Consider the following 9,954-nt stretch of genomic DNA (forward strand, 5'->3'; position numbering starts at 1 on the left):
GTGTTCTTCTACTGTTACTCCCTCTGTGCCAGTGAACTTAGGCATATATTTTTGATATTCTCCCACAGGCATAGGATTCGAAGGAATGGGCAAGACCAAAGGTCCATATCTGGCAGCAACCATTCTTTCTATCTTTGTGGGTGCTTGTTGTCCTGCCATGACTGGGGTATGTGGAAGGATACTAGCAGATTGAATGGTAGGAAGTAATGTGATAGATGGTAGAGACAAAGGGATGTTTTGGACTGTATGGGAAACTTTCTTTGGACTAAGATTCAAAGGGGAACTAGATGGACAAGGGGTTGTATTAATCTTTGAAGGAATTTCCTTATTAATAGTGCTGGGCTCTAAATCTTCAAACTATATATCTTCAGCTATAACTTTTTCTTTCAGAGATGCATGAGATTCTTAGGCTTACCTGATACTGATGCCCCTTTCTGTGATGTTTTCTTCGATTTGACAGTCCTCTTAGGGTCAGGCACTGATTCAACTGGTGATTTCTGATGGATTTCTTCGAGTATGTCTCACAAACTGAGCCAGAACTTCAATGTGGAGTCGCCAAATGTTGGTCTTCCTCCAGTGGAGTCGCCAGATAGATGATTACAACCAGAAAATGTGTCCAAACCTTGTCTATCATCAAAGCTTGGAACTGTGTCGTTTTCCTAGGGAAGTTGAGCTTCAATCTCCTCTCCCCTGCAATGGCACCAATTAATGTTATCACCCCAAGAAACTCTCCTAGGTTGTATATCAGAGATGCTCGGGAACATTACAAACTCAACAAAAATGTTGGAAATGGGTGGATGAATGGAAGGAATGATGCATATTCAAGCCAGATAACCACTTCTACTATGCTTAACCCCAAACATGGGTGAAAACCCCCAGACTACAAGGCTTTAGACCACCAATTACTCACGATTTGAGGAACAGGTGAAGATGGAGAATATTGACCACACCAGCAAATGCACAAGACCCTATGATGGCCGACTGCAACCAGTTTAAAGGTCTGTAAATCTATTTCCTAATGCACAGACAGGATGACAGCTCTCTGGCATTAAAATAACAGAAACCTGCATACACATTCAATGATACATACTAGATTCTAACACAGAGGTAGGATGACAGCCCCTCTAATGCTAAACATCAAGAGCACATGAAAAATGCATAACAGGCACAGCCTGGAACAAAGAAGAAGTGGAAAGTGAGCAATTAACAGCAAAAGAAGCTTGCATTAGCTGAAAATGAAGACCAGACACTGCAGGTATCACAGCAGTTACAGTCTCCAAAAGTTTAAGTTTACATCAAAACAATATCCATCAACCCTCATTACATCTTGTGTCTGGGTATATATGGAGGTTGATTACAAAAATATCTGCTATCCTCTGCGTGGAGGGGTCATAATGGACCACTAACCACATTTACTGTTTGATATGGGTTTTTGATACAATCTGACTATTTTAATGAACAAAATGACCCTTTCTGGTACTCCGTTGTACTTCACGAACCAGTGGAATGTCGTATGGAACAAGTTCCATAACTGCTGAAGGCATTTAACTGCTCGAGGTTGTACTTTCCTTCCATGTCCGTCCTGTCTCTTGAATGAGGTAGTTGAAGATTAACTGTGCAGAGCATTGGTGGGTGATCGCCTTCTTCCTTCAGATGCACGGGACAGGCCAAAAACACGAAAACTGCATGGAAAATGAACGAAGCACTAGGAATGAATATCAGTCGTTGGATGGAAAAGACGGACGGCTGAGATCTCTTGGCGAGCGGCGTCGGGAAGAAACGAAAGTGCAATTGATTGCAAGCCATCAGATCTGGCAGATGAATGGTGGAGATCGGATTACATGGGCTATCAGAAGGAAACGTGGACGGGCGAACATGGGTTGTCGGATGGCAGTCGAGCAAATCCGATGGCTATCGGGCGGCGGAGGTGTGCAAACGTTAACAAGCGGGGGACGGACGTGTGGGTTGTAACCGGTTTCCCCGCACCGCTCATGGGAGGCAGGTGGTATTCGTATGCGGGGGCGCGATGCAATAAAATTGCGACGCGTGGCGGATGTTACAGCGGGGAAACTATTTTCCCCGCGTGTTATCACGCGGGCATGTTCCAGCGGCAGGAGGCGCAACTGTCGTTCGATCGCGGCGGTGGATGCGATCGACGGCGGGGAATTAATGTACACGTTTGTTGATTGATGTGACAGGGGAGGGCCTCGTCGGTAGCGCTTTTTCGTATGCACATGGTTATATAACCACGGACTAATGGGTTTAACTATGTGCCCGGGACCCGAGGAAAAAGGATTTATACGGGGTTTATGGAGAAATTTAGAGGAAAACGGAGATATGGGGAGCTATGAGAACATGAGCAGAGTGAAGGGGAAAGGGCGGGTTGGCCGCTGCAAATCTTATTTTATCATAGAAAGCCCAATCAGGCATGCATTTTGACCTTTAAATATTGAAATTAATAGCAGAGCTAACAAGTACCATGGTTCTTATTAATACCATCTATCTAATACCATGGCCCATTTGCAACTAACTGTGGTCCCTTCTTTAAATGTGGGTCAACCACTTACAATTATTAATATGGGCTTTATTGACTCTTTAACTAACTATAACTATGACTCGACCCTATTACATAAATAAGGAGGTTAGGGTTGGGCCCTAACATTAATTATGTAACAAAATAGGTAAGTCTATGATTTTGGCAACAAATTTCATCCTTGCAGATTTTTCGTCTCACTAATTCATTTGTGTTTTTAAAAAACATATGATCATCAAATTTTTTCCCTCCAACCTCACTCCAAATCTAGGGTGGAATTTATCGTCAAGGTCTTTAGTGAATCCTAGTGTTTTAGTCAAGCCTATTATAAAAGTGGTTTAGGAATAATTTAAGCTATTTGGATAAATTATTTTACTACTAATCACTTAGTATACTAGATCATATTGTGTAAGTATTTTGAGGGTCTATAATGAACATGTATTCCCCCTTCGAGGGTTGAATTTGTAAAATCTTATGTAAAAAATATTTTAGTGCCTCGTCCCTCATACTTAAACACCGTGGTTAAAATATTAGAGGCTGGAAAAACAATTAATCGCCTCATGAGTCAATTAATTAATTTTTCTAGTAAAAATTAAATTAAATTATAAGCCAAAAAATTAATTAATTTAGACTCAAAAATTAAAATGGTAGAGAAATTAATTTCTCAAAGTATAAAAAATTGTGGGCCTAAAAGAAATTAATTTATGGAGATCCCACACCAAAGGAATATTGAAAATTTCAAGAAAAATTGGACCCTTGAACCTTACTGATTAAGTCAAAGTCAAATTTTTTAGGAAATTAGCTCAAAATAAATATTTTTACCTAACAAAAAATAGTTTTAATGAGAAATTCGAAAATCCCTCAAAAATAAATATTTTTTATGGTGGAGATTGAAAGATGATCAAATATTTATCAATGATTGAGATTATTTTGACAAGGATCAAGCCAACTAGTCGTTATTTTCCACTTTGAGTATTTATCTATAAATTAGAGGCCATTTTGCTTCTCAAGTCATGATGAAAGCTCTAACTTTAGCCTATGTAATTTTGTAACGTTGGTTTTGTTCCATTGATATGCTAGGGACGTTTGAAATATCATAATAAAGTACTTTTGGGGTTTAATTCATGGTGTTTTTTGTCCGATGATCAGTGGTACATGTTGGGTATGTGCTTCCCAATACTGTGCTTAAAATTTTAAAGTTTGTTTATTCATTAGATGGTGATAAGAACATTCTATTGGTAGATTTTGGATCTATCATAGGTGACATGATTCTCCATGTCTAACAAGTTTTCTTGAAGAAAATATATAGAGTTTGCAGGTTTCCCCGCCCTTGCGCTCCAAGTTCACAGAGTTTGATGAGAGTCGACCTTGTTTGGGCTCTGAGAATTCCGTTTGGTTTTCTTACTTCACTAAGGTTGTGGGTAATACCATAACTTTCGTAACACATCTAATCTATCGTGATTATTCATCAATTAAAAATGTATTTACTCAAAAATATTTATTTCCAAGCATTGTATATTTGTATATAACTTGTAGATTATTTTTGTAGAATAATTTTTGTAAATAAAATTTTCTAGTCCTTGTTTTGCAGCTATTTGGGTTTGGGGTTTTATTTCAAATTTTATGTTTTGGGGTTTTTAGCATAATTGTAAATATTTTTTAGATTTATTTTATTTTGTAAATAATTTTTAGATTTCAAAATTGTAAATATTTATTTGATTTACGTTTTAATTTTGTAGTTTAAATTTTTTAATTAGATTTACTTTTAATTTGAATATTACTTGTAAAGTTTTTATCCCGCATTCTAAATTTGAAAATAGTTTCTCAAATTTGTGTCTATATATACTAAAATTTTACCTTGTATTTCACTAACCCTCTACATTTTAATTTTTCCTTGTATATAATTTCTTGAGGTTTTTATTTTATTTTTGTATATATGGGTTTTTTGGGAAAACTTATTTTTATTTGTATAGGTGGAATCCCTCAAGGGATCGAAGAAAGGAGTAAAATTCTGAAGTTTCCAATGCTTAAAAACCCTAGATGTCTAGGCTTTTTGAACCCATTTTTGCAAGTCGCTTATTTTCAAATTGGAGAAGGAACCAATTTTCTGAAGGCACTAGCCCTTACCCAACCTAAAAGGCTAGTGTTTCGAACCTATTTTGCAAGAATTAAGAAGGTTGTAAGCCCTTCAAGGCCTAGATCTCATTGCAAACAAGGGTTTCTTCAAGGGATTGGCATTTTATCTCTAATAATTTGTGATTGCAACAATCATAGAGGTCTGATCTTTGGGTTTTGAGCTAACATTTTGTGAGTGCGGGTGTTGAAGAGTGATTTTCTCACATCTCCAAATTAGGCCTTGGGGTTTGCTTCTATTGTCTTCGTATCTCATTTTAATTGACTGTATAATTTATATCATATCTGATATATTCATATAACAGTGGCATAATCATCATAATACAAGCCTAAAAAAACCACACATTAAGCAGATAACTCATACAAGACATCAAAATAAATTAAAAGGGTTTGATCTATCAATTTTATTGTTTTATGTTGGTTGTCATGTAATTTTCAAGGTCTGATTTGAAATCGTAGAGGTCTTGTCTGAAAGTTTTAGGTCTGATATAAGTGTTACAGAAGTGTATTCAAGGCATAAATAATCATAAAATAAGCCTAAATTCATTAACAAGTCACTTAAGGCATTGAATATTAATCTTGTGGTTAAATTGATTGCATACAAGTTACTTTTTTAGGACTGTTGGGCAATTTCTAGATCCGATATGTTTGCTACAACCATTTACGCAGTCATATAAACTAAATAAGAATCGTCAAAATTAACCAAAGATCATCTAAAAATCACTCAAATTGATTAGCTAATAATTGGAGCTTATTTGGCACTAATATTCAGGCACCTTGTTGGTTTATTAAGGACTGAATCATTGATTTTCCGAGTTATTACAGATTTGATATACATCATTTCGATGTATGATCTAAGCATAATAAATATGATCTATTGTGTCTAAACAGTCATATAATCAAGTGAATATCATTGGAAGTTAAATGCATTGATTTTCTAGCTTATCTTTGACATCTTGAATCACTTCTTGATTGTTGATATAAAATTGCATACCTTTGACTACAAGGTTGTTGTGATAATAAATCACATATAGGTCTCTAAAATTGGGTAAGGAAATTTTACAATTCATAATCATTAATAGTTGAAGTGATTTGGGCTTAATTTTAGTCATTGGAATCTTTTACACTATTGCATTCACACAAGTGTTCCAATCAATTTGATAAGTGTTTAAATGGATCATTTCTCTAAGTGACATTGTGGATTAATGCTCTTAATTTCTCATTGTCATTAATGTCATTGAGTGGATTCATTACTCATTGTTAAATTGGATATCTCTTGTGGATGTTATTTTGATCATAATTGTGCTAAGAGATTTAAATTTCTCTCTTGTATCATTGAGCACTTGGTCTTATTTAAGATTGCATTTCAATATATTGTTAAGTACTTGTGTTCCTCTTGTCCTTTGGCACATGAAAGTATACAGGGAAGCCAAAGATCCTCAAGTGTCCAACAATGGGCTTCACACCTATGAAGATTTCTTGAAGGGTCTTGTCACCCAAGGCTTGATGAGGGGTCCTATTTTGAACATAGACCACAATGTTTGCAGCTTCACCCCACATAAATTTTGGCAACTTTTGATCATGCAACATGGCTCAGGAAACTTCCATGATGGTCTTTTTTTTTCTTTCATCCACTCCATTTTGTTGAGGGTTGTAAGGGACGATGGTCTACTTCTTGATTCCTGCATTCTTGCAAAATTCAATGAACTCATTTGAAATGAATTCTACATTGTTATTAGACGTGAAGCGCCTTATTCTCTTGTGTGTTAGATTTTATATTAGTGCCTTGAAGTCCTTGAACATATCAAATGCCTTGTCTTTGTTTTTTAAGAAGAATATCCATGTCTTTTGTGAAAAGTCATCCACAAAGGTTATATAGTATAGATAGCCACCAAGAGATTTCACTGGAATGGGTCCACATAAGTCAAAATGTATGAGTTGTAGAATGTCATTGTTCTTGGTCCTACTAGAAGGGGATGTTCCCTTCAATTTATTTCCACTTGCACATCTCGGAGAGACCCCATCATGATTAGTTTGAACCTCAAGCATTCCACAAACCACCCTCCTTACTATGGGCAGCGCTTCATAATGAAGATGGGAAAACCATTGGTGCCATAGCTCACTTTGATGATTTCTATCATGTGCCCATGCTCAGATTGGTCTTCCATTGACTCTATAGAGTCCTTCAATTCTTGATCTCAAAGTAAATGCATCCCTTATGCGAGATTCCATAGGCCAGGTGAGGATCTTTCCTCTTATGAAGGCAACCCTCATCCCTTTGTCTTCCAAGGGAGATATAGATACAAGATTCTTCTTCAATATTGGAACATACATAACATCATGTAAATGTACGATTTCACCATAGTCCAAATGAAATGAAACAGAACTAAAGCCCTTCACCACATAAGTAGAATTATCTCCAAGAATGGTCTTCAATTCAATCTCCCTCTCAACTAGGTTTGAGATGACTTCATGATACCCAATGAAGTTTCTAGAGGCCCCACTATCTACCGACCAACGATCAAACAAATCCACAAAAGAGGAACTAAAAAGAGCCAAAATAAGAAAATATTCAAATTGAGTAGCAGCAGCATTATTTCCATACCTTGAATTTCTTGATCTCTTTGGAAGATGATGATCATCAGGAGCATCTCTTCTTCTTCCATCAACTCTTCTTCTTCTATTATTGAACTTCTTATTGTTGCAGCCCCGATTATTGTTGTAGTTGGAACTTGGAGCATCTCTCTTTTTCAGACAACCTTGGGCATAGTGAACATACTTGTGACAACTATAGCATTCAACTTTTGGCATGCCCTTTCTATATCTTTTATTGGAATCCCTGTATTTTGGAGTAGGATTTCTAGAATTACATGGTCTTCCTCTTCCTTTCATCTTCTTGTTTTGAGCCAAAAATGCAGAGGGATCTCCTTCTTCAAGCTTTTGAATCCTTCCCCTAGATATCATCCTAGTCCCTACTTAAGTGAACTTGCCAACGAGCTCATCAAATGTTGGAAACTTGTCATGGTTGTTAATAGTTGTAATGAATGTCTCCCAAATTGGAGGAAGACCTTGAAGTGAAACAAGTACAAACTCTCTATCTGACAGATCCTCCAGCTATTGATCCTTTAGTTGGGATATCCTCATAAAATATGACTGCACAGTCGCTCCCTTGCTCATTTTGATGTCCTTGAGTTGTTTTTCAAGGAGAAAGTATGATTCAAATTGTTGGCCTCATACATCCATGCCAACTTATCATAGATTTCCTTGGACTTCTTCAACCTAGAAATGTAAGTAAGCAAATGATCTCTCAAAGAGTCAATAATTATTTTTTGATTTTGATCTCACATTTCTTATACTTGGCCTTGATAGCAATAAAAGCATTCTCCAGAGGCTTGGGTACCTTTCCTTCCACTTATTCCAAGATATCGTTCTCATCCAGGGTCACCTCCAACCTGATCTTCCAAACAACAAAATTTGATGAGCTATTTAGCTTCTCTCCTTCCTTGAAGTATCAGGTAGACATCTTGACAAAGTCAAATAGGCTTCTTCAAATCTCTCAAAAAGGTAATTGGTTGTCTCCTATCTCCCTGGGCTTGTCTTCACTTCAGCTCTAATACCATGTTAATTTTCCAATCTTTTATGTTTAACACAATCACTTATACCAATTATTCTTCAATTAGCAATCAAATTATCCAATATAATTCAATCTTCGAGAAACAATAAGAAATTGTAGATAGAATAGTAAACCAATGCACAATAGGAGACAACCAAGAACAATAGAGACAATATTTAGTCAAAGACTAGGGAAAAACTCCACAAGGGGGAAAACCCTTTCAAAATGCTTCTTCTATTAGATTATCATCAAATGTTCAACAGAGAGATACAATGTTCCAATTCATCAAAATTATGTCAAAATCAAACCTTTGACTATCAAAATTCAACCAACCAATATCCAATCAAAGATGAGCCCAAAAGTCAAATATACAATTTTGGTCAAAGTCAATAGCAACGATAGCCCTAACGAGTCAACAGTCAATAATCAAGACACCTCCAAATCAGCTCGATCAATAGGCAAAAGATGTGGCTTTCTTTGCTAGTCAAAGTCCAATCAAAACAATCGTAAAATCTCGGTCAAAAGAGAGATAAAACATGTGGTCAAACCACCACAGAATTGTGGTCAACTTCAGTTAGTCTGTAGTTAAGGACGGTCAACTAGCTCTAAAGAGTTCGATCTCTCTCCCAATCAATTTGGCCTTCCAAAACAGAGATAAAACCAAGTCAAACAAACCCAAATCAAAGTGTAATCGAAGTTGGTCAACACTATAAAATCAAAAAGTGAACACACTAATCAAAAAGCTCCTCCCCATCGCACATGTGAAAACAGACATGCAATTCCAGAGCTATATCAACCAATCCAAGAGAAGATGTGATGCGTTGATGATGCTCCAAAGTGATGTCACATAAGGTTTATTTATGAGTCTTTAGAGGTCGAATTACGTTAATTTTAGGTATGTTCTATGCTTAGAGAAAATTTACTTCAATTTTCCATATTAATTCAATATCAATTCCAAATTAGCAATCACATTTATCATGATTTTAAAATGCAGATAGAACATAAACATAAATCGCGGAAAAAAGACCAAGACAAGAGGACACAAGATGTGGCACTAGCCAAGGACAAACCCCAATGTGGGGAAACCCTTGATCAATTCTTCTTATGTTCTTCAATAGTTCAGCAGAGAGAGAGAGAGAGAGTACATATACATCAGAAGTTGTTGAAATTGGCAACTAGGGCCAAACTCCATGTGGGTCATCTTATTTATGGCAGCTGATATTTTTATTGGATCCCTCTCATCGAGAGGTGTAGGATTTATCTAAAAATCATCCGATTCCGATAAGTATTTATGAAGTTATGAATTTATTTATGTTATGGACAAATTGTTAAGTCGGCCAGCATCTTACGTAGGCTCAGAAGCCCAATAGACGTGTCTATTCATCATCTACATTTCTAGTATAAATAAGTGTGGACTTGAAGTCATTTACACACACATTCTTCATGTGATCTCCTCCTCTCCATGTCTTGGGTATTTGGAGAAGGAGAAGACACAAAAGAATACGTTGGATGCCCTAGCTGCAGATGTTCTAAATGCAGTTAAGAGTAGTTGTAGTAGAAAGAGTCGCAGTCATAATCCCGCAGGAATAGATGGTGGCTGCAGTAATAAAAAGAAGGCCGCAGTCAGGTGAGATAACTGCAAGCATGCATGAAGGAGCCACAGTCAATCCGATGA

The sequence above is a fragment of the Pinus tabuliformis genome, chromosome 8, assembly GCF_031772625.1.
Source record: "Pinus tabuliformis cultivar Carrire ecotype Pingquan chromosome 8, CPIR1, whole genome shotgun sequence".
In the NCBI taxonomy this organism is placed as follows: Eukaryota; Viridiplantae; Streptophyta; class Pinopsida; order Pinales; family Pinaceae; genus Pinus; species Pinus tabuliformis.